We start from the raw sequence: 24,366 nt of genomic DNA on the forward strand, positions 1-24,366 counted from the left end.
GATGTGGTGTCATCTAGGGGAGGGGTGTGGTGTCACCTAGGGGAGGGGTGTGGTGTCACTCACCTATGTAAGGGGTGTTGTGTGACCTAGGGGAGGGGTGTGGTGTCGTGTCACCCAGGGAAAGAGTGTCGTGTCACCCAGGGGGAGGGGTGTCGTGTCATCTAAGGGGAGGGGTGTCATGTCATCTAGGGAAAGGGGTGTCGTGTCATCTAGGGGCAGGAGTGTTGTGACATCTAGGGGGAGGGTTGTCATGTCATCTAGGGGGAGGGGTGTCATGTCACCTAGGGGAGGGGTGTCGGGTCATCTAGGGGAGGGGTGTCGTGTCACCTAGGGGAGGGGTGTCGTGTCACCTAGGGGAAGGGTGTCGTGTCATTTATGGGGAGGGGGTGTCATGCAACCTAGGGGGAGGGGTGTCGTATCACCTAGTGTAGGGGTGTCGTGTCACCTAGGGGAGGGGTGGTGTCGTGTCACGTAGGGGAAGGGTGTCGTGTCACGTAGGGGAAGGGTGTCGTGTCATTTATGGGGAGGGGGTGTCATGCAACCTAGGGGAGGGGTGTTATGTTGTCTCGTGTGGCCTTCTGATGGGGACTCCTTCTGGAGTAACCTTCTTCTGGAGCGGCCTTCTTCTGAAGCGGCCTTCTTCTGGAGCTGCCTTCTTTTAGTGTGGCCTCCTTTTGGAGCGGCCTTCTTCTGGTGTGGCCCTGTGGTGTGGACTTCTGGTGTGGACTCCTGGAGTTGCCTTCTTCTGGAGCGGTCTTCTTCTGGAGTGGCCGTCTTCTGGTGTGGAAGTCTTCTGGAGTGGCCTCCTTCTGGAGCAGCCTTCTTCTGGTGTGGACTCTTGGAGTGTCCTTCTTCTGAAGAAGCTTTTTTCTGGTGTAGACTCTTTCTGGAGTGGCCTTCTTCTGGTGTGGCCTCCTTCTACAGCGGCCTTCTTTTAGTGTGGCCCTCTGGTGTGGACTTGTTCTGGAGTGGCCTTCTTCTGGTATAGACTTGTGGTATTGACTCCTTCTGGAGCAGCTTTCTTCTGGTGTGGACTCTTTCTGGAGCAGCATTCTTCTGCAGTGGCCTTTTTCTGGTGTGGCCTTCTTGTGGAGAGAAATCCTTTTGAAATGATCTTCTTCTGGAGTGGCCTTCTTCTGGTGCAGCCTTTTTCTGTTGTGGCCTTCTTTTGGTGTGGCCCTCCTCTGCAGTGGCCCTCTTCTGGTGTGGCCCTCTTCTGCAGTGGCCTTCTTCTGCAGTGACCTCCTTCTGGTATGGCCTTCAGGTGTGGCTTTCTTCTGCAGTGGTCTTCTTCTGGTGTGGCCCTCTTCTGCAGTGGCCTTCTTCTGCAGTGGCCTCCTTCTGGTATGGCCTTCAGGTGTGGCTTTCTTCTGCAGTGGTCTTCTTCTGGTGTGGCCTTCTTCTAGTGTGGCCTTCTTTTGCATCGGCCTTCTTCTGCTTTTGCCATCTCCGGGAGCGGCCTCATTCTGGAGTATGGAGCAGCCTCCTCCTTCCCTGATGAAGCCGGTGTGCACACTGCTCGGACCTGGCGTTTTGCTTGGTTGATGTAATTACCCCGGCTCCATCAGCAGAGTCTGCTGCCTCCATTTATTTGCGTACATATGCTATCTGTGTGAAATGTAATGACACATAGCCGCCATCAATCATGTCACCTCCTGTCAGCCCCTAATACACAGCAATCTCTCTCTGATTAATGCTATTACCGTGACTCAGTGATTCCACCTCCGACAGACACAACTTGTGCTGATCTCACAATTACAATGTTCTCTTTTCTATGGAGGGGAACGGCCCTGATGTCGCCCCCAGCGTGGGACTAAACACTCAGTCACAGATCCATGCTGGGGTGGGGGTCCCGGTCCACCTTCCGATTGCTTACTTGGGGGTGGGGGCACTGATAAATCTGTAACCTAAAGTGATGAGGTAAAACATCTGGGTGAGTTCAGCAGGTGGCTCCATCATGACGAGCGAAGAACATGAGGACATCTGTGGAGACGACAGCTCACCAGCGGCGCCATCACGTGGCACCACCAGCTTCTCCACAGTTACGCTCTCTTGGATGTCAGATGATGGCGGGGAGAATTTCCGGCTGCAAGCAATAAACAAATCGGCCGGTGGTAATTAATGCAGAGCCAAAATGGGGCAATCTGAAGCAAATTAGTATCATGCGGAGCCGCAGTATGAGGTGCATGGCATGTCGGAGAGGATTGTTCAGCTCTCTGGGCCACCACTAAAGGCTTTTACCTCAATCATCTCAGCAAGACACCATTACAAGTCACTGGAGGAGAATAGGGTATATGTGCATGCTGCATTCTTGGTTTGACAAAAAAATGCACCCTCTGGCAGACTTTGACAACTGTAAGGCTATGTTCACACAGTGCATCTTTTATAGCATTTTTGAGTTAACAAAGATGCACCAAAATGCCTGCATTTCCTTCCCTTCTCCCAGCAGAGTCTGAGGTTTCTATTTTGCTGTCCGCACAGTGCCTCTTTTTTTGGCTGCGTTTTTGAAGATGCAGCCTGTCGATTCTTTTTGCATTTTTCCAGCGTTTTTGAGCATTTCCAATCAATAAATTTGACTTAAAAAACACATTGGGCAAAATGCAGTAAAAACGTGTCAAAAATGCATGCGTTTTTTGATGTGCTTTTGCCGCGGGTACATTTTTTGGGGCCAAAAACGCTGCATCTTTGTGGTTAGAAAAGATGCACTGTGTGAACATAGCTTAACCACTGCGTTTGACAAAAAAAAACAAGGGAAAAACGCATGCATTTTGGATGCATCTTTGTTAATGCGTTTTTTAAAGGAGACAAAAAATATGACAGGATATTTGATAGACAGAAAAAATAGATAGAAAGAAATAACAGAATAGCTGGAGAGAGGGATAGCTAGCTTGGTCAGCTGTTTTTTTTAAATTTTTTGGGGTAAAAAAATAACTTGGGAGTCCCCTTGATTTTTCATATCCATCACAGGAACAGCAGAAGTTGCAGGCAGTAACCCTTAGCTGTTTGCTGTACCTTGGCTGGTTATGAAAAATAAAGGAGATCCCATGCTTATTTTTAATTATTTGATTTAAAAAAAAAAAACATGGGGTCTCCCTCATTTTTGTAAAACCAGCCAAGGTACAGCAGTCAACTGGGGGCTGATATTATTAGGGTGGGAAGAGCCATTGTTATTTGGCCCTTTCCAGCCTAACAATAGCAGCCCGCAGCCGCCCCAGAAGTGGCGCATCCATAAGATGTGCCAATTCTGACGCTGGGCCCAGCTCTTCCAGTTACCGTGGTGCGGTGGCAATCGGGGTAATAAGGAGTTCATAGCAGCCCACAGCTGCTACTAAGCCCTAGCTTAGTGATGGCAGGCATCTATGAGATCTCGCCCCCATCACTAATCTGTAAGTGAAAGTAAATAAACTCCCAAAATATCCTTTATTTGAAATAAGGGACAAAAAAAGCCCCCTCTTTCACCACTTTATTAACCCCACAAATGCCACTCCATGTCCACAGTAATCCACACAAGGTCCCACAACTCTTCGAGCTCTGCTACATCTGGCACTCACAGCAAGCGCCATAGAACAAGACTGCCCACTGTGAGCTCCACGCAGCAACTGAAGTGAGCCACGTGGTCAACGGTGATGTCACTCAGGTGATTTCAGGGCACAGCTGTAGTCCTCCTCCTGTGACCACAAATCAGGCTGCGACTGAAGTGAGCAACAGGTGGAGGACTCACATGAGTGACGTCACCGCTGATCGTGCAGCTCACTTCAGTTGTGGCCTGAACCTCACAACAGTAAACCCGTGACATCAGTGCCGTGACACATGCCCGCAGCTGTGACATGAAGGGTTCACCCGAGTTCATTCTGATCGCGCGGCTCTGTCTGCGCTCACAGTGGGCAGTCATGTTCTATTATGCTCGCTGTGACAGGACAAGGATGTAGCTGAGCTGAATTGCTGTGGGGCCTCGTGTGGATTACTTCGGACCTGGACGGCTGTTTGGGGGTTAATAAAGGGGTGAAGAGGGGGCTTTATATTTTATTTCAAATAAAGGATTTTTGGGTGTTTGAGTTTATTTGCTTTCACTTACAGATTAGTAATGGGGGGGTCTCATAGACGATTGCCATCACTAAGCTAGGACTTAGTGGCAGCTGTGAGCTGATATTAACTCCTTATTACCCCGATTGCTACCGTACCACAGCAATTGGGATGCGCCGGGTAAATTCCCGGGACTGTTGCATCTAATGGATGTGGCAATTCTGGGCAGCTGCTGGCTGATATTTTGGCTGACTGTATCTTGGTTGGGTATCAAAATTGGGGTGGAACGCACGTCATTTTTTTAAAAATTATTAATTTATTCTCCTGTACGATATAGACCTGCCCACCGGTGACTGTGATTGGTTGCAGTCAGATAGCTGTCACTCAGCATGAGGGCGTGTCTGCCGGCAACCAATCACAGATGTGGGAAGCAGTGAATATGCCTAATGAGCGGTTGCACTGAATATGAATGAGCCTAATGAGCAGGGTTGAGAAGAAGAATGAGAGGCCGCTGGAGCAGTGTGACAGCTGCATCGGTGATCTATGAGTATGAAGCGGAGAGACAGAGAGAGACACAGAGAGAGAGACACACAGAGAGAGAGAGAAACAGAGACAAAGAGAGACACAGAGAGAGACACACAAAGAGACACAGACACAGAGAGACACAGAGAGAGAGACACTTAGAGGAGAGACGGAGAGACAGAGAGACAGATGTGGGTGTCCTGCGTTTTTGTTTACAAAAATGCATTTAAAACGCAACAAAAATGAGGTGCAAACATGCATCGAACATTTTTCTTGTGTTTTGACACACCTATTGATTTAAATGGGTGACAAAATGTGACAAAAACACAAAAGAATGAACATGCTGCTTCTTTTTTGTCAAAGATTTTGACAAAACTTTGTCAAATAAAACGCTGACAAAAAACTGCAACGTGCGCATGGAAATTCTGATATCTCATAGACTTTGCTGGGGAGTCAAAAGCATGCAGTTTGTCATTGACGCAGTGCAGTATAAAACACCACAAAAATGCAAAAAACAAAACGCGACGTGTGCACATAGCCAAAGTCCTTATATGCAGCCTAGGCATGTCTGTGACTGTCAGCATCTAACAGGCAGGTGTGAACAGTACCGGGAAAACCAGTGTGACCAGTACCGGGAAATCCAGTGTGAACAGTACCGGCAAAACCAGTGTGACCAGTACCGGGAAATCCAGTGTGACCAGTACCGGGAAATCCAGTGTGATGGGAAATCCAGTGTGACCAGTAGCGGGAAATCCAGTGTGACCAGTAGTGGGAAATCCAGTGTGACCAGTAGTAGGAAATCCAGTGTGACCAGTAGCGGGAAATCCAGTGTGACCAGTAGCGGGAAATCCAGTGTGACCAGTACTGGGAAATCCAGTGTGACCAGTACTGAGAAATCCAGTGTGACCAGTAGCGGGAAATCCAGTATGACCAGTAGCGGGAAATCTAGTGTGACCAGTACCGGAAAAAAGCATCATACTAAGGGGTACTTTGCACACTACGACATTGCAAGCCGATGATAGCGATGCAGAGTGCGATAGTCCCCGCCCCCGTCGCAGCTGCGATATCTTGTGATAGGTGCCGTAGCGAAAATTATTGCTACGGCAGCTTCACACGCACTTACCTGCCCTGCGATGTCGCTCTGGCAGCTCTTCCTAAGGGGGCGGGTCATGCAGTGTCACAGCGACGTCACACGGCAGGCGGCCAATAGAAGCAGAGGGGCGGAGATGAGCGGGACGTAAACATCCCGCCCACCTCCTTCTTCCTCATTGCAGCCGGGACGCAGGTAAGGCGATGTTCCTCGCTCCTGCGACTTCACACACAGCAATGTATGCTGCCGCAGGAACGAGGAACAACATCGTAACATCGGTCCTTCCGAAATTATGGAAATGACCGACGCTACACCGATCATACGATTTCGCCGCTTTTGCGCTCGTTCATCGTAGTTAAAAGGATTCACATACTACGATATCGACAGCGACGCCGGATGTGCGTCACTTTCGATTTGACCCCACCGACATCGCACCTGCGATGTCGTAGTGTGCAAAGTACCCCTTACATGTATGGTTTAAATGTGTAAAAGATGTGAAAGCCAGAAAATGAGAGACAGATAACAGATAGATAAATAATAGATACTGTAGATAGATAGATAATAGATAGAAAATAGATATATAGATAGATAATAGATAAAAGACAATAGATAGATAGATAATATACAGTATAGATAATAGATACTAGATAGATAATAGACAGATAACAGATAATAGTTATTATTATTTATAGAGCACCAATGATTCCATGGTGCTGTACATGAGAAGGGGGTTACATACAGAATACATATACAAGTTTCAATAGACAGACTAGTACAAAGGGAAGAGGGCCCTACCCTTGTGGGCTTACATTCTAATAGTTAGATAATAGATAGATAATAGACAGATAAGATAGATAACAGATAATAAATAGATATTAGACATATAGATATTAGACAGATAAGTTAGATAGATAATAGATAATAGATAGATAATAAGCAGATAATAGATAGATGATAGATAATAGATATATATATATATATTAGATAATAGGTAAATAGATAGATAATAGATAGATAATAGATAGATGATAGATAATAAATAGATTGACTGTACATAAGGCAGATGCATGGTCTCCTTTCACTACGGTTGTTCATGAGGCAGATGCTTGGTATTTTTTCACTATGGTTTTACATGAGGCAGATGCATGGTCTCCTTTCACTATGGTTGTACATGAGGCAGATGCATGGTCTCCCTTCACTATGGTTGTACTTGAGGGAGATGCATGATTTTCTTTCACTATAGTTGTACATTAGGTAGATGCATGGTCTTCTTTTACTATGGTTGTACATCAAGCAGATGCATGGTCTCCTTTCACTATGGTTGCACAAGAGGCAGATGCATGGTCTCCTATCACTATGATTTGTACATGAGGCAGATGCATGGTCTCCTTTCATTATGGTTTTACATGAGGCAGATTCATGGTCTCCTTTCACTATAGTTGTACATGAACCAGATGCATGGTCTCCTTTCACTATGGTTGTACAAGAGGCAGATGCATGGTCTCCTTTCACTATATTTGTACATGAGGCAGATGCATGGTCTCATTTCACTATGGTTGTACATAATTTTCTTGGGAAATCTAAAGTAGATAGTTACGCTGTACTGGTAGAAAGAATGCTATCTTAATTCCATCAATTTGCCTATACAATGAGTATCAAGGTGCATTATCTCCATAGCCACTTGGATCACTTCCCAGAAAACTTGGTAAAGTGAAGAGCAAGGTAAACGGTTCCACCAAGCTTTAAGAACTGTAGAAGAAAGATACAACAACACTGGGACCCCCACATGATATTGGACTACTGCTGGTCTTTTTAAAGTGATTGCCCTGGCCAACTCACTGCAAGAAGTCTTTAAAGGGCCGCTTTTGCTAAGTATCTTAATAAATGAATAGTGTATTAATGACACCTTTTTATGGATGATGAAATCTTATTTTGTGATGTAAATGCTTCATAAATAAAATATATCTACATGTATGAATTTGTTTTAATAACCAAGAAGGCAAAAATAATAATGCTTAGTAGCTAGCAGTCTTAAGTGCACTTTACACACAGCGACATCTCTAGCGATGTCGCTGGTGAAAGCACCCGCCCCCGTCGGTTGTGTGTCACGGACAAATGGCTGCCCGTGGCGCACAACATCGCTAACAGCCGTCACACGTACTTACCTGCCTATTGACGTTGCTGTTGCCGGCGAACCACCTCCTTTCTAAGCTGGCGGTCCGTGCGGCGTCACTAAGCGGCTGACCAATTGAAGCGGAGGGGCGGAGATGAACGGCCGTAACATCCCGCCCACCTCCTTCCTTCCTCATTGCCGGCGGCCGCAGGGACGGTGATGTTCCTCGTTCCTGCGGTGTCACACATAGCGATGTGTGCTGCCGCAGAAACGACGAACAACATCGTACCTGCAGCAGCAACGATATTTGAGATTAGAACGACGTGTCAACGATATGGTGAGTATTTTTGATCGTTTACGGACGTTCCTGCGTTTCACACGCAACGACGTCACTAACGAGGCCGGATGTGCGTCACGAATTCCATGACCCCAACAACATCTCGTTAGCGATGTCGTTGCGTGTAAAGTGGCGTTTAGTGTTTGATCGTATGCATATATATAGGGTATATCACATCTCATTAACTAGAGCTGATGGGAGAAAAATAAGGGCAGATTTAGAATCAGAGACAAAACCTGACTGAAAAACTGGTTAAATATCTCAGGCACCAATTTTTTTTCGTTCCCCAGTGTAATAGATAAATAGATAGATTAATAGGTAGATAGATAGAGGTTAAACACCTATATAATGTCACACCCTCCTGCATACAGGAAGCTGGCACTCTTTGCCCTTCATGTGTGGCACTAAAGGGTGTTTAGATTTGTATGTAGCAAGTAATATAAGATAATTAAATGAAATACGATGTGGGGTCCCCCCTATTTTTGGTAGCCCACAGATGACAACTTCACCTTGGCTGTTAATCCAAAACAGAGGTCTATGTAGCGCCTGTCCCCACCAGGTCCTCAGGGGGGTGCTCTTCCTCTCACCTACCCAGTTCCAACATGGCCGCCACGTGCGCGCTCCTGCTCCCAGCCGCCGGCGTCGTCGTCCTTCCTCTTACCTGCCCCACGGCTCTGCTGCCTCCTCTCCTGATTCAAGTCCTGCCGTGGTCCCCTCTCACTCCCGGGTCATGCGCTCTGCTCCAGAGTCTGCTGCAGCTTCTTCCTGCTTCCAGGCCACACGCAGGTCTTCAGTAAGTGATCTTAGGCTGTTCCCGTGGCCATGCCCCCTTTCTTAAAGTGGTAGCGTCCCATTACCTGGAAGTGACCTCAGAGGTCACCTGTTACCTAAAGGGTATTTAAGTTTGCCTTCCCTGACAGAATGCGCCCGAGCAACGTTGCCTATAGTGCGTTGCTAGTTCTTTGTCCCTGTATGCTAGTGTGATTGCACACAAGTGCCTTGCACCTGCTGCCTGCTTCTAACCTTTGTCTCGATCTAGTGCTATACCTGCTGTGGTCGTCTCACCTGTGCCATACCTGCTGTGGACATAACACCTGTGCCATACCTGCTGTGACGTCGCATCGGTACCATCTCTGTTGTGTCACATTAGGAAACACCGACATCGGACGTCTAAGAGACTGCACCTGGCTTTAAGAAACTATCGCTACTGGTCCATAGCTGCCGTGCATTTAGGCCCTTTGGGGGAAGCACCACACAGTCCCTGTATAGAGGTTCACTGCTGGTCACTTCCTCAAGAGAGTCCAGTGAACAGTCCAGTGGGTCCACCCATGGACACTCGCCGCCCCTTGGTGAGTGTAACAGTCTCCTCATGCAGTTTTTCTAATTATTTAAGATTAAATAAATATATATTTTTATTTTATTTTTTGAAAAGTGGGGTTCCCCTCAATTTGGATCACCAGCCAAGGGAAAGCTGACAGCTGGGGCTGGCATTCTCACTCCAGGGAGGCTCATGGTTATTGGTCCCCCAGCCTAAAAATAGCAGGCCACAGCAGCCCCAGAAGGGACGCATCCATTAGATGGTGTAATCCTGGCGCTTCGCCTCAGCTCATCCCATTGCCCTGGTATGTTGGCAAACGGGGCGATATATGAGGTTGACGCCAACTGTGAATTGCCAGCTGGCATCAAGCCCTGCTATTAGTAATGGGTGGGCATCTAGCAGACTAATTCATTACTAATTCAATATTTGTAAATGGTAAAAAATAAAATTGTATTTATAATAAAAAATACAACCCTCATTTACCAATTTATTATAAAAATAAAAAGCCTTTACGTTCCAATGTAATCCACAAGGAGGTCTCACAATATTCCACAAAAGCGCCCCTGAAAGACATTAAAAGAGAATTAGTAAAGAAATAAAGACAAGAAACACCCTCATTCACCAATTTATTTCCCATCCTAATCAAAATCAAGTCCATCTTAATCCATATGGAGATCCCACGACTTTCCCCCACTCAGTGTCCCAGCCTATTAAGAACTTCCATAGAACGAGCTCCACAAGCTGGGATAGCAGCTCCGCTATGTGCGAACCGCTGCTCGCAGTGATCTGCAGTCACTTCATGAGGTCACCAGAGGTTACAACAACTGGGTTATGCAATAGCGTGTGAACCACAGGTGTCTGTGGTGAGTGGTGATATCATGAGTTCAGCGCTGCTGTTCTCAAAGTATCATGATGACCCTCTAAAAATTTGGAGCAAGGGCCAACTGATGACCTTCAAAAGATTTGGAGTGAGGGTCACCTGATGACCTTGTAAAGATGAGGTTGCAGAAAGCCAGTGTCGACGAGCCTAAACGACAGTATTTCCAGGTCAAACAGTCTGGAAATGTGCCTGTTTAGTGTTTGGGCCTGTGGATGGGTGGCTGGGTATTTCCCTTTGTGCTCAAAGACCTGGAGTAGAAACAGCTGAATGCTGTGCTGGGACAAAGAACTTGACATGGTTGCTGATGGTGCTTGCGGATGTGCAACGTCAGGTACAGGGCTGCATCTTGGACAGGGAATTGTAGCACATAGCACAGGGGAAAAGTCAGTGGTGTCATGTGCTGTAACTGATTTTGAACCTAGTCATTTGGGTCACCTAGTCAGGTGCTTGGATGACATGTATTTGAGCATGCCAGTGATGGTCAGAATGATAGTCAGGCCATGCTTATCTTGGTATGCCACAGATTGCAAATGACCATTCTTTTATTGTCTTCACTTGACACTTGTCCTCACTTTTATTGTCCTGGGAACTTGTCAGGTGTGTGTGCTCTAGGGAACAGTTTCCTGCCTTCTCGCTCTGGCCACCCCACTGCCTCTTCCTGCCTGTTGCGGTGCTACGAATCCCTCCCTCTTTGTGCTGCTGTCTTCAATCTACATGACATTGACTCGCCCACCCCAGGGCTATGGGACACCCGGTGCCAGGCCGGACTAGTCCGGTGGTAGTCAGTGGTGGCGGGGCCCGGCTCCGTGGCCCTGGTGGGTGTCAGTGGATAAATGTGGCTGATGACTTTAAGTTTGTGTTCGTGACGCCACCTGTGGTATGCGGCTAATAAGCCGCCGCTGCTGTGTAAGGCCTCCGGGGTGATGAAGTGTCAGCAATGGTGGTACTGCTCCCCACAGGTGGAGCGGTGCCCCGGGACACGGTTGGTGCTTGGGAAAGTCTATGGGGTTGTGTGACTAACACGGTGCAGGGCCGACAAGCAATGAAAGAAACAGGCACAAACAGTAGTCTCTTTACCTTCTCCTCTTTTACTCGGCAGAAGTTTAGTCCAGGGAGACCGTCACAGATGGTACAGATGATCCGGCCGGCCTGGAAGTGCCTGGGGTGATCTTTGGCCAGTTGAGTATGAGGCCTACTCCCTAATCTTTCTTTGCTGTTTTAGGACACTGCACTTTGGGTTAGCAATTGCCCTCTTGCTGCTGGGACCGGTGGTTCGCCCCTTTTTCTGTGGGGTAGACTGCGCAGGCCCTCTCTGGTGCTTCTCTGCTGGAGTCCACACCGGGCCCTTGGATTGCAGCTGTTCCTTCAGGTTGCTTCTGGGCCAGGGGCTTGCAGCTCTCCTGCCCTCCGGATTCAGCTACCAGGGACGGATTTTATACCCTGGCAACCACAGACTCCGATGTCCGAGTCTCCTCTGTGCCTCTCTGCACCTCTTGCTTCACTGGGCCAAGCTCTTCCAGCTCTAGGCCCCAGTTCTACAAGGCAGCACTACTCTCCGTCTGTCCTCTTTCACTCCTCACTACAGACTAACTACACTTCCTCCCTCCAGCTAGACTTAAGGAATGCTCCCTGAAGTTCCAGGTTCAGAGCTCCCCCTGCTGGCCGGAGGGAGAACTGCGTTGGGTGTTAAACTTACTGGCCAATAGATCTCCCAATTACCTCCAGGCTCAGCATTAACCCTTTGGAAGGGCAATGCTGTTGTGGCGACCAGGTCCTGGGGCGCCACACTCCCCCTTAGTTAACTTCAGTACTCCCGGACTGTAAAAACAAACATGACATGTTAGAACATTTCATCCCATTATGGGAGGCGCATTGCTTGAACGTTACAAACTTAAACATTACTATAAGAGTCCAGTGTGGCTCCCTGCCGGGTGTCCATTACACTGCTCCATGGGGGACCCGCCGCGATCAAACCCCCAACGTAGGCTCTGGGCGTGCGTCAGAGCATTGATGACCCCACTCTATGCACGCCAGACGGGTTTTTCTTCAGGGGTGTTGAGCACACTGGTGCTAACTATGAACAATTTAGGTGTTGGCCACCCATAGTCCAGTGGCCCAATTGTCCATTTTCGCAATCAAAGAAAAAGAAAAACATTTTGTACACAACATTATAGACATTTCACGTAACTATTTACATTCTAATAAGTACTCTTTCTTTTTCCCTTATACAGTTGATTCTCTATACCTTGGAGGGGGTTGTCCCCGAGTGCTGCGTTGAGACCTGCGTAGCTCTGGTGTTTGTCCCTGACTACTTGGTGTGTCTTCTACCTCAGCACTACAGGTGGGCCTAACCCCGATAGGTAAGCGTGATGATTGCCTATGTGGTCTAAGAGTCGCCAAGGGTATGACAGGTTCACCACTGACAGGGGGTTGATTCTCCTGTTCCACTGCTGGCGTGTCATCTCGTGTTGGAGCGGACGGTTCTTTAGGTGGATCTGGAACCTCTTCCGTTTCTGGCTCGACCAACTGCGGGAACGTCAAGACTGGTACCACTATGGCATTGTTTATTCGGGTCCAAGTTTTGGGGAATTTTCCAAGGATTGTTTGGATCATCTCTTCCTCTTTTTCTTGACGTTGGGGACTTTCTTGTACTTCTTCTACTTCTTTTTGGGTTCTGCACCGTTCAGGGCACGCTTTCAGGCGGTCTCGAGAAATTGCTTGATAGGTCTTGCCTTCATCCTTGCTTATGAGGCATACCTTACTATTGTCAAAGTTGGAGGGGATAATGGTGTAGGGCTCGTTTTCCCACTGATCATCCAATTTATGCGTCCTCCGCTTCTTCTTGAGGACTTGTTCTCCAGGTGCTAAGGGAGTTGCTGGGGCTGTTTGATTGTAATGCTGCTCTTGTCTCGTTCTTGCTTGAGACAGGCTCCTCTCTACGCATTCCTGGACCTTACGGTACCGCTGCTGCCGCTCTGTATCCCAATCCTCTATTTCCTGAACCGCCTCAGGTGACACAGTCCCCATCTCAAAGTCTACGGGTAACTTGCCAGGTCTTGCTTGCATCAGGTAAGCAGGGCTGCAGTTGGTCGAATTTACCGGGATATGGTTGTACAGGTCTACCAGATTTGGCAACTTCTCTGGCCATTGGTTTCTTTCTTCCAGAGGTAGAGTCTTGAGCATATCAATAACCACATGGTTCATCTTCTCGCACAATCCATTGGTTTGGGGGTGGTACGGTGTGGTTCTGATTTTCTTACAACCGTACATGTTACAGAACTCTTGGAACACTTCTGCCTCGAATGCAGGACCTTGATCGGTCAGTACCCTTTCAGGGTAACCGTGAGGTCGACAAAAGTATGCCTGAAATGCTCTAGCTGCTGTTCTGGCTGTCTGGTCCTTCACGGGCACTACTACCAGGAAACAAGAGTAATGGTCCACAATGGTGAGGGCGTACACATAGCCTGACCGGCTCGGTGTCAACTTCACGTGGTCCAGGGCCACCAACTCCAGGGGCTGCTTCGTGACAATTGGCTGTAGGGGAGACCTTTGGCTGGCATCATCTTTCCGCCTCAGGTTACATGGACCACAGTTTCGGCACCACTTCTCGATCATCTTTCTCATGTGCACCCAGTAGAACCGTTCGCGGAGTAGGGTCTCCAACTTCTTCCACCCGAAGTGTCCTGCGTTATCATGATAAGCTGCTAGGACCATTGGAGCATCCCTCTGTGGGACCACTATCTGCCAGACGAGTTCATTCGTTCGCCAGTTGACATATCTCTTGCAGAGCTTGCCTTGGTATGTGAACAGTCGTCCCCTCTCCTTCCACAGCTGCTGGGCTTCTTCTGGAGCATCTGGGCCAAGATGGGTCTCAGCTTGTGCTAGCTTCTCTTTGACAAATCACACGGCCGGGTCACCGTTCTGTGTCTCTTCCCAATTATGGTGGAGTAATGGGTTGACCGAGACCTCGTGCTGGCTCGAGCGCTTCACTCCTACAGCATGCTTACACTGGGAAACACCTTGGTGATGGAAAGCCGGTAACTCTATCTCTTCGAGTTCATCCAGGTCTTCTCCAGACTCGGGTAAGTGAGGCATTCTGGACAGCGCGTCAGCATTGTTATTCTTCTTGCCAGCCCGATACTTGATGGTAAAGTCAAAGTTAGACAGCCGGGCCATCCATCGCTGTTCCAACGCACCTAACTTGGCTGTTGCCAGGTGTGTCAACGGATTGTTGTCCGTGAAGATGGTGAACTTGGCCGATGCCAGATAGTGCTTGAAGCGTTCAGTCACTGCCCAAACAATAGCGAGGAACTCCAGCTTGAAGGAACTGTAGTTTTCTGGATTCCTTTCTGTGGGCCGAAGCTTCCTACTGGCGTACGCTATCACCCTCTCTCTGCCTCCCTGCACCAGGGACAGAACTGCTCCCAGTCCCACGTTGCTGGCGTCTGTATACAGTACAAACGGCTGGCTGTAGTCAGGGTAGGCCAGAATTTCTTCTCCCGTGAGAGCCCCTTTCAGCCGGACAAAGGATGTTTCTAGTTGGCTGCTCCATTCAAATGGAGGGCTCTGCTTCTTAGCCTGCTTTGGCTGGCCCACCAGGAGATCTTGAAGGGGCGCTGCTATCTTGGTGAAACCATCAATGAACCTTCGGTAGTAGCCCACCAGTCCAAGGAACTGCCGCACCTCCTTCACTGTGGTGGGTCTTGGCCAGTCCTTGATTACAGTGACTTTCTCCGGATCAGGTGCCACACCTTCTGCGCTGACCACATGACCCAGGTACTGTACCTTTGGCTTCAAGAGGTGACATTTGGATGGCTTTATCTTCAGGCCATATTTCGACAAGGACTCAAACACTTCTGCTAAGTGCCTCAGGTGGTCTTCATAAGTCTTGGAGTAGACTATGACGTCATCCAGGTACAACAGCACGGTTTCAAAGTTGTGGTGGCCCAAGCAGCACTCCATCAACCTTTGGAATGTCCCTGGGGCGTTGCAGAGCCCGAATGGCATACAATTGAACTCACAGAGGCCCATTGGTGTCGTGAATGCAGTCTTCTCCTTGTCCGCCTCTGCCACGGGAACCTGCCAATACCCACTGGTGAGATCCAAGGTGGAGAAATAGTTAGCTGACTTTAAGGCTGTTAGTGACTCCTCTATTCTGGGCAGTGGATAAGCATCTTTATGTGTAATGCGGTTAATTTGCCTGTAATCTACACACATTCTCATTGTACCATCTTTTTTCTTTACGAGCACTAGTGGAGCTGCCCAGGGGCTACAACTATCTCTGATAACCCCAGCCTCCTTCATTTCCCGTAACATTTCCTTGGCACGCTGATACTGTGCGGGGGGTAGAGGGCGGTATCTCTCTTTAATGGGATGATGATCACCTGTGGGGATTTGATGTTTAACCCCTTTTACATGCCCAAAATCTAGGGGGTGTTTGCTGAAGACCCGCTCGTACTCCTGTACCACCCGGTAAACCCCATGCTTTTGGTGCAAGGGGGTGGAGTCGGTGCCTACATGTAATTTTTGGCACCAGTCTTCCAGCTGCCCCTTGGAGCCATTGTCTTCCGCCTGGTCGGACGGGATCAAGGGTTCCACTGCTTTGATGGTATTGTTGCTGACAGTGTACAGTTTTGCTACAGTGGCGTACCGGGGCAATTTGGCCTCCTCCTCCCCACAATTCAGGACACGGACGGGCACTCTCCCCTTGCGGACGTCTGCTACCCCTCTGGCTACCAGAACTCCAGGCCTACTGTCTGAATACACCGGTTCTACCAAGGCATGGTAATCCTGACCCTTGAGGCCTATTGCTGCCCGACACCATATCAACATTTCACTTCTTGGGAGTATTGCAATGGGGAGGGGGTCACTTACCCTCACACTGCCAATTTCTCCTCCGGCCAGCTCTACCTGCTGCCTCCTCATCAGGGCTCTGATCTCCCTCTGTAGGGCACGCTGCTGCCCGGAGCTGGCAGTTTCAGACGCCTGTTGCAACAAAATTATCACTTCGGCAATACAATTTTCTATCACATTTGTACCAATGGTTAGCAGTGGGTCAGATTCTTTGCGATCAATATCTACAATTATCATTCCCTGACATGGCAATTCCACCCGCCCCACTTTAATGGTTACTGCTTTGTACCCAATTTGAGGTAAGGGCTGACCATTACTGGCCACAATTGTTAAATCATCATCTGGGCCATGGTCAATGTCTGAATCAGCCCAATATCTTTTGTACAGTTTATAGGGGATGGTCGTTACCTGGGACCCCGTATCCAGGAGGGCATTCAAAGGGATCCCATCCAGCACAATAGGAAGGACCGGGCGTCCTGCCACATATTTGCTGCGGCTGGGGGTTGAGCCGGGCTTCCTTACACCTGGGGGTCGGCTCCTGGCCCCAGGCTCGGCCCATTTAAAGGACAGTGTCGTGCAATGTGGCCCGCCTGGCTGCAGCGGCGGCAGATCGGTTGTCCTGTTGAATCATACCGGTCTGTGTCTTTTCCTCGGGTCGGCGGAATCCTCCTCTGTCGCATCCATGGGACGTCATCTGGGCTGGAGGCCAACTCGATTCTTGCAGGCGATGGGGTCACTTGTAGGGACTGCACGGTCTTGGCAAGGGCAGCTACAGTCTTGGTCAGCTCCTGGACCTGCTGTCTGAGCTCTGCAGTGGGATCCTTATCCAGGGACTGCGCCTCAGCCCCTGCAGCGGCTCGTGTTGCAGGCACCACCCCGGGGTACGTGATAGCAAGAGGCAGGAGGGGTACTGGGTCATTCGGTGTAGATTCTCTCAGTACCCGGATGGCCTGGTCCTTAAACTTTGCAAAGTCCAGAGCAGGGTTCTGCAGGACCAGGATACGCAGCTGGGTCCTGTGGGCATCTGACAGGAGCCCCTCTATGAACTGCTCAGTTAGGAGTTTGTGCTCTTCACGTACACTCTCTGGGTCCACCTGTTTAACTGCTTTAAGGGCCTCCTGCAAGTTTAAGGCATAGTCCCTTATGCTGTCTGTGGCCCGCTGCTTGCACCCAAAGAATCCCATCTTTATCTCTGCTGCGGTGCGGGTGTCAAAAGTACTCTTTAGCTTGGCCAATATCTGGGTTACTGTCCCTTTATCTGTATCAGGCCAGGACTTTACTTCACGCTGGGCTGCGCCGGCTAGCTGTCCCATTAATATGCCCACCTTCTGGCTCTCAGTCAGCGGATACACCCGGAACAAGCTGTGCAGGCTTTCTCTGAAGTCGCTCAGGGTATGGGACTCCCCGGAGTACTGCGGCAGCCATTCTGCTCCCGGGATGTACGGCATGGTGATCGGCATTACCGGCGCTACAGTGGGGGCTGGGGCGACGGCGACTGGGATTGCTTCGGCCGGTGCTGCGGCGCCTTGGGCGATGGCAGCCACCTGCTCTCCCTCTGAGTCGGACATCTTCCTCCCCCTTAGTGAACCTTACCAGGCTCCGTTCACTTTTCAAATTTCCTTCTGGGTCGCGCGGGGTTAACAGCGCTCTGCTCTGATGGCGCGCTCCCTTCGCGCTCTTTGTCAGGCACGCCCCCCTTCTTCCTGCGCTCGGCGAGGCTAATGGCGGCGGCAGTTTGCAGCCAGTACACAGTCTTTTAAGCACAATTCCTGCAGGCGCACAGTACCCGGTGGGACCGGGCACGAAATCCTGTTCGTGACGCCAAAAGTTGACTCGCCCACCCCAGGGCTATGGGACACCCGGTGCCAGGCCGGACTAGTCCGGTGGTAGTCAGTGGTGGCGGGGCCCGGCTCCGTGGCCCTGGTGGGTGTCAGTGGATAAATGTGGCTGATGACTTTAAGTTTGTGTTCGTGACGCCACCTGTGGTATGCGGCTAATAAGCCGCCGCTGCTGTGTAAGGCCTCCGGGGTGATGAAGTGTCAGCAATGGTGGTACTGCTCCCCACAGGTGGAGCGGTGCCCCGGGACACGGTTGGTGCTTGGGAAAGTCTATGGGGTTGTGTGACTAACACGGTGCAGGGCCGACAAGCAATGAAAGAAACAGGCACAAACAGTAGTCTCTTTACCTTCTCCTCTTTTACTCGGCAGAAGTTTAGTCCAGGGAGACCGTCACAGATAGTACAGATGATCCGGCCGGCCTGGAAGTGCCTGGGGTGATCTTTGGCCAGTTGAGTATGAGGCCTACTCCCTAATCTTTCTTTGCTGTTTTAGGACACTGCACTTTGGGTTAGCAATTGCCCTCTTGCTGCTGGGACCGGTGGTTCGCCCCTTTTTCTGTGGGGTAGACTGCGCAGGCCCTCTCTGGTGCTTCTCTGCTGGAGTCCACACCGGGCCCTTGGATTGCAGCTGTTCCTTCAGGTTGCTTCTGGGCCAGGGGCTTGCAGCTCTCCTGCCCTCCGGATTCGGCTACCAGGGACGGATTTTATACCCTGGCAACCACAGACTCCAATGTCCGAGTCTCCTCTGTGCCTCTCTGCACCTCTTGCTTCACTGGGCCAAGCTCTTCCAGCTCTAGGCCCCAGTTCTACAAGGCAGCACTACTCTCCGTCTGTCCTCTTTCACTCCTCACTACAGACTAACTACACTTCCTCCCTCCAGCTAGACTTAAGGAATGCTCCCTGAAGTTCCAGGTTCAGAGCTCCCCCTGCTGGCCGGAGGGAGAACTGCGTTGGGTGTTAAACTTACTGGCCAATAGATCTCCCAATTACCTCCAGGCTCAGCATTAACCCTTTGGAAGGGCAATGCTGTTGTGGCGACCAGGTCCTGGGGCGCCACAACATGTTCCCAGGTTGGGTCAGTGACGTCATCATTCCCCACCTTGTCTTCCACTTCCACATTATCATCCTCTTGACTTGACAACATCACTTGTTGGCAACTGTGTTTAATGCTCAGACTAAGAGAGGTCTGGCGTGTATCCAAAAACACAACTAAACAGGCCCCTGCAGCAATGGTTAACAGAACAGACCCTAAAGATTATCTAAGAAAGACGAATAGCAAAAAGAAAATGTAACAAGCAGGAGTCAGACAAAATAAAAAAAAAAAAAGAGCGCCATTAGAGCAGACAAAGAACTTTATTATCAAAAGATATGGACAGAAATAGAAAATGAAGGCAAGATCAGGAAGGCACCAAAAGATCAAAGAGATACAACGAAAGCTTCAAACAAGCGTGGGAATGTTGAAAAACGGGAACAAACTAAGTGGCTGATGTGGTACCGATATTTAAGAAAGGTAAGAGGGTGGATCCAGGCAAATGTCATCCGGTAGTTCTGACATCAGTGGTGTGCAAGGTTTTTGAGGACATTTTAAGAGATGACATGCAATGATATATTAGAGAGAGAGAGAGAGAGAGAGAGAATAATATAGTAACTGATATCTGGCCTGGAAGGCATTTGGTCCTGATGAGATGTCATGGGAGCCAAGGGAGAATATTCTTCCCCTTAAGAGATTTCTGGTGTCATGACCATGCTTACCCTTTTTTGGTCCCCTCCAGGTTTTCGGCCCCTCCCTGACTTTGGAGGGAGGGGTCCTCCGGACCTCGATTTGGACTCCCCTCCACTTTATTATGGGGCCGACCCTGCTGCTGCGCTGCCAGTGATATTTCCGGTTTCAGCAAGTACTCAGCTCTGATCTGCTCGTGTCTTCCCTGATCCTGTCCCGCTACCGCTTCCCTCCCCTCCCCCGCTCCCCCGACCACCTCCCTCTGCCTGTGTCTGCATTCCCTGACCTCCCTGTGACCCCCTCTGTCTCATCCCCTTATTCCGTTCTGCTTGTCCTGGTGTTCTGTCCTACTCCCTCCATTTACCTCCCTCTGTATTACCCAACTTCTCCACTCATTCCCATCCCTGTTGACTGATCTCATCTCTACCTACTGACTGACTCCCTTTGTGTACCAACGTTGGCTTGGGCTTTGACTCTGCCTCGGTTTTCCCTATTGTCCTGAACGTTACCTCTCTGTGCATCAACCTTGGCCTATTTGATTACTCTCCCCTAGGTTGTGCGCCACCTGTTTTCTTCTATTAGTTCCTGTCTGGTTGTGCTCGGGCGACACCTGGTGGTTTAGCTTCTAACTGCTCCAGGTTTAGTCTTACACCTGGTAAAAGGGGGTGTAAGGGAGTTACTGTAATGCCCATACCGATGTCCCCGCTCTTTCCTGCCTCCCCCTTTCCTTTGCGGCTGTCCAAAGGTGGCTTCCCCATCCCTGGTCCATTCTGCTGTCTCCCTGGGCCTGCACATGCCTCATCGAAATGCTTGCAGGGTGCATGTGTGGACACGCCCCTTTTCTTAACGAGCCAGTACACCCTGACCCAGAAGTGCCTCTTAGCTCAGCTGAGAGGCATCAGTTATTTAAAGGCACCTTCCTCTTAAGGGTGATGCCTGGGCAACGAGTTCTATATATTCCTTGTTCTCAAGTCCATTGTGGTGCTGCTGCTGTCATTGTACTGTTGTTGATTTGTTTCTGTGTATCAGTGCATTACAAGTCTGCTGCTGCAACTTTCCACGCTGGCCACAGTATGATGTTCCACAGCCATCCACACAGTATGATTACCTACACAGCCCCCACCAAGTGTGATATATTCCACAGCCTCACACCCACACAGTATGATGTAGGGCAGTGCAGCACCATGAAAAGGACAGGTAGGGTGATAAACAGAAATGAGGAAAGCTGAAGGGTGGTGCAGCACTGTGTAGAGGACAGGTAGGGTGATAGAAAGAGATGAGGAGGTGATGTAAGGTGGTGCAGCACTATGGAGAGGACAGGTAGGGCAATAGATACAGATGAGGAGGAGATATAGGGTGGTATAGAACTGTAGAGAGGACGGGTGGGGCGATAGAGATGAGGAGGAGATGTAGGGCAGTTCAGTTCTGTGGAGAGGACAGGTAGGGTGATAAATGAAGATGAAAAGGAGATGTAGGGTAGTGCAGCACTGTGGAGAGGAAAAGTAGGGTGGTGAAGAACTGAGGAGAGGAAAGGTAGGGTGGTGCAGAACTGAGGAGAGGATGGGTAGGGGATAGAGAGAGATGAGGAGGAGATGTAGTGTGGTGCAGAACTATGGAGTGGACGGGTAGGGTGATAGAGATGAGTGAGGAGATGTAGGGCGATGCAGATTGTTGAGAGGACAGGTAGGGTGGTGCAGAACTGAGGAGAGGACGACGGGTAGGGGATACAGAGATGAGGAGGAGATGAAGGGAGGTACAGCACTGTGGAGAGGATGGGTAGGGTGACAGGCAGAGATGAGGAGGAGATGTAGAGCTGTTGTTATTCTTGTGTAGTAAACTCATGTGGGATAAATTGGCTATATACTAAAAATACTGCAACAGAGACAGCCAGTTCATGTACAGACTAGAGATCCTGGCCCCGCAGCCCTTAGTGGATACTGCATGGACTGGGATGGCCCTAGCCCCACACTAAATGGTGGCAACTCAGGCATCAAGGGCTTAACAAACCTCCCAGGTAACCGGAGGGCAGAGCAGTGTGCAATTTACCTACAGAAAGGAAGAAGTGCAAGGATAGAAAAGATTCCCAAAGTGAGTAACTGTAATGTGACGGAGATGGGCAGTCGTGGGTGCGGGCTGTGGTGGACCTCAAGCCACCCACGGGGGCAGAGTGGAGTGGGTGTTATGTGGTGTGGAGGTGATACCTTTCAGCTGCTGTTCGTCTGGGTCCTAATCACTTTTATGGACCTTGTGCCCCGCTCGGTCAGGAAGACGTCAGACACCTGGTAACTAATGGACGGATGGACCCCCTTACCCTCCCGCCGCAACTGTTTCCCTAAGGTACCGGCAGATAATGCCTCAGGTAGGGGCACCCCAATTTCTTCTTACGTCTCCATGATATTCTGGACTTATGTCCTGCTGCAAAAGAGCCGCTTCTGACCACTTCGCTTCTCTTCGCGTTTCTGTAGCGGGGACCAGGGGATGGTGAAGGTATGGGCTTCCTTCACCCTTGAAACCTGTCCCTGTCACCTCCACCCTTCTGTACTCCACTCTGCTGTTCTGTCACTCCTGGACTTCTCTCTTAATCTGCACTCTATCTCAGCATTTCCCTATCTGCCTGTAACAGGAAGTTCCTTCCACTATACTGTGTCTTCCTGTGCTGATGAGCGCTCTCTCTCACTTAACCCCCTGCTGCCTTGTCATCTCTCAGTCCATCCCTTCTCTCTGAGGGACCCGGGACCTATGACCTCTGCTGGCAGCCGGCCGTATTACACAGGGGGAGGAATATACATTAATGCAAGACAGTTTACAAAAAATCAACACATTACTACAATACATTCTACACCAATACTCTGTAGTTCCAATAGTCACCAGCGGGGACATGGGGGCAGTAGGGCACTGGTCACCCTATTACATAACAATTGATAAAAGAGTAAAGAAATGATAAGGTAAATCCTGCCAGAGTGTTCTCTAGTGATGTGCTGCTTGTGAGTGATCCTAGACAAGGAACCGACTCCCCTCAGTGAGCAATGTGAGCGGACTCCCAAGTGAAAGCAACTTGCATTTTCTGAATGGCTCACACTGGGCAGAAAAAAATGCCTGCCCACCCCCCACCACCCCTCTGGAAATGCTGTGTTATTGGCTGGCTATAAGTAGGCGGACATTGATCTTACCATACAATAAACACTAATCCATTTTGGAGCAAAAAGAACCTGCTTATTTTAGTGAGCGGAGCCAGATGATCAAGTCACCAAAAAAAGCCGGACTGCCCCTTACTAGTCTCTGCCTGCCACCTACTACCGACTATTAAAGAGATAATAGAGGTAAAAAGTATAAAAGTGCCCATCACTAGTGTCTGCCACCTACTACCGACTAATAAAGAGATAATAGAGGTAAAAAGTATAAAAGTGCAATCACTAGTGTCTGCCGCCTACTACCGACTATTAAAGAGATAATAGAGGTAAAAAGTATAAAAGTGCCCATCACTAGTGTCTGCCACCTACTACCGACTAATAAAGAGATAAGGGTAAAAAGTATAAAAGTGCCATCACTAGTGTCTGCCGCCTACTACCGACTAATAAAGAGATAAAAAAAGTATAAAAGTGCAATCACCAGTGTCTGCCTCCTACTACTGACTAATAAAGAGATAATAGAGGTAAATAGTATAAAAGTAACCATCACTGGTGTCTGTCACCTACTACCGACTAATAAAGAGATAAGAGGGGTAAAGAGTATAAAATCACTATTATTTACCGACTAATAAAGAGCTAATAGAGGTAAAGAGCATAAAAGTGCCCATCACTAGTGTCTGCCCCCTACTATTGACTAATAAAGAGATAATAGAGGTAAAAAGTATAAAAGTGCAATCACTACCGTAGTGTCTGCCGCCTACTACTGACTAATAAAGAGATAATAGGGGTAAAAAGTATAAAAGTGCAATCACTAGTGTCAGCCACCTACTACCGACTAATAAAGAGATAATAGGGGTAAATAGTATAAAAGTGCAATCACTAGTGTCTGTCGCCTACTACTGACTAATAAAGAGATAATAGAGGTAAAAAGTATAAACTGCAGAGAGAACCCCCCTGTAGCTGGACTTCCACTGACTGGCACCAATAGACATGGCGTACACACTGGTCATGTTCGAGGTGCCAGCTATTGGGCACATGGACCCATGAATTAGTCAGAGAAACACTGCACACTTGCATTAGATGCACAAAGAGAAAACGTTAATATTCCTTGAAGAAAGTATTTTAGGGGAGAATAGAAGCCAGAACCCCAAGTTTGAGGCTTGCGACGTTTCAGCCAAGACACCTTGTACACAATCAGTAAGGAAAAGTGAAATATATTTACATGAGGAAAAACAAATGTTTACTATATACAATATATATACACGTATCATACAAAATGGTTGATGAAAGCAATGTGCACAGTAAAATGAATCCAGGCAGACATCTGGTGGTGGAAGAAACCCAGCAAATCCAGCGGGGAACATCGGAGTCCAATATGAGCAGAGAATCCTAAAGCTGAACTGTCGAGCAGTCGCTGCTTCTCACAATACAGTGTGAACTGATACTAATATACAGGCAACAATGGTAACTATGAAATGACGTATATTCTGCACACAGATGACACAGAGCCAGTATACGGCTATACACCATACAGCATGCCTATGT

Source organism: Anomaloglossus baeobatrachus, chromosome 8, assembly GCF_048569485.1.
Source record: "Anomaloglossus baeobatrachus isolate aAnoBae1 chromosome 8, aAnoBae1.hap1, whole genome shotgun sequence".
Classification (NCBI taxonomy): domain Eukaryota; kingdom Metazoa; phylum Chordata; class Amphibia; order Anura; family Aromobatidae; genus Anomaloglossus; species Anomaloglossus baeobatrachus.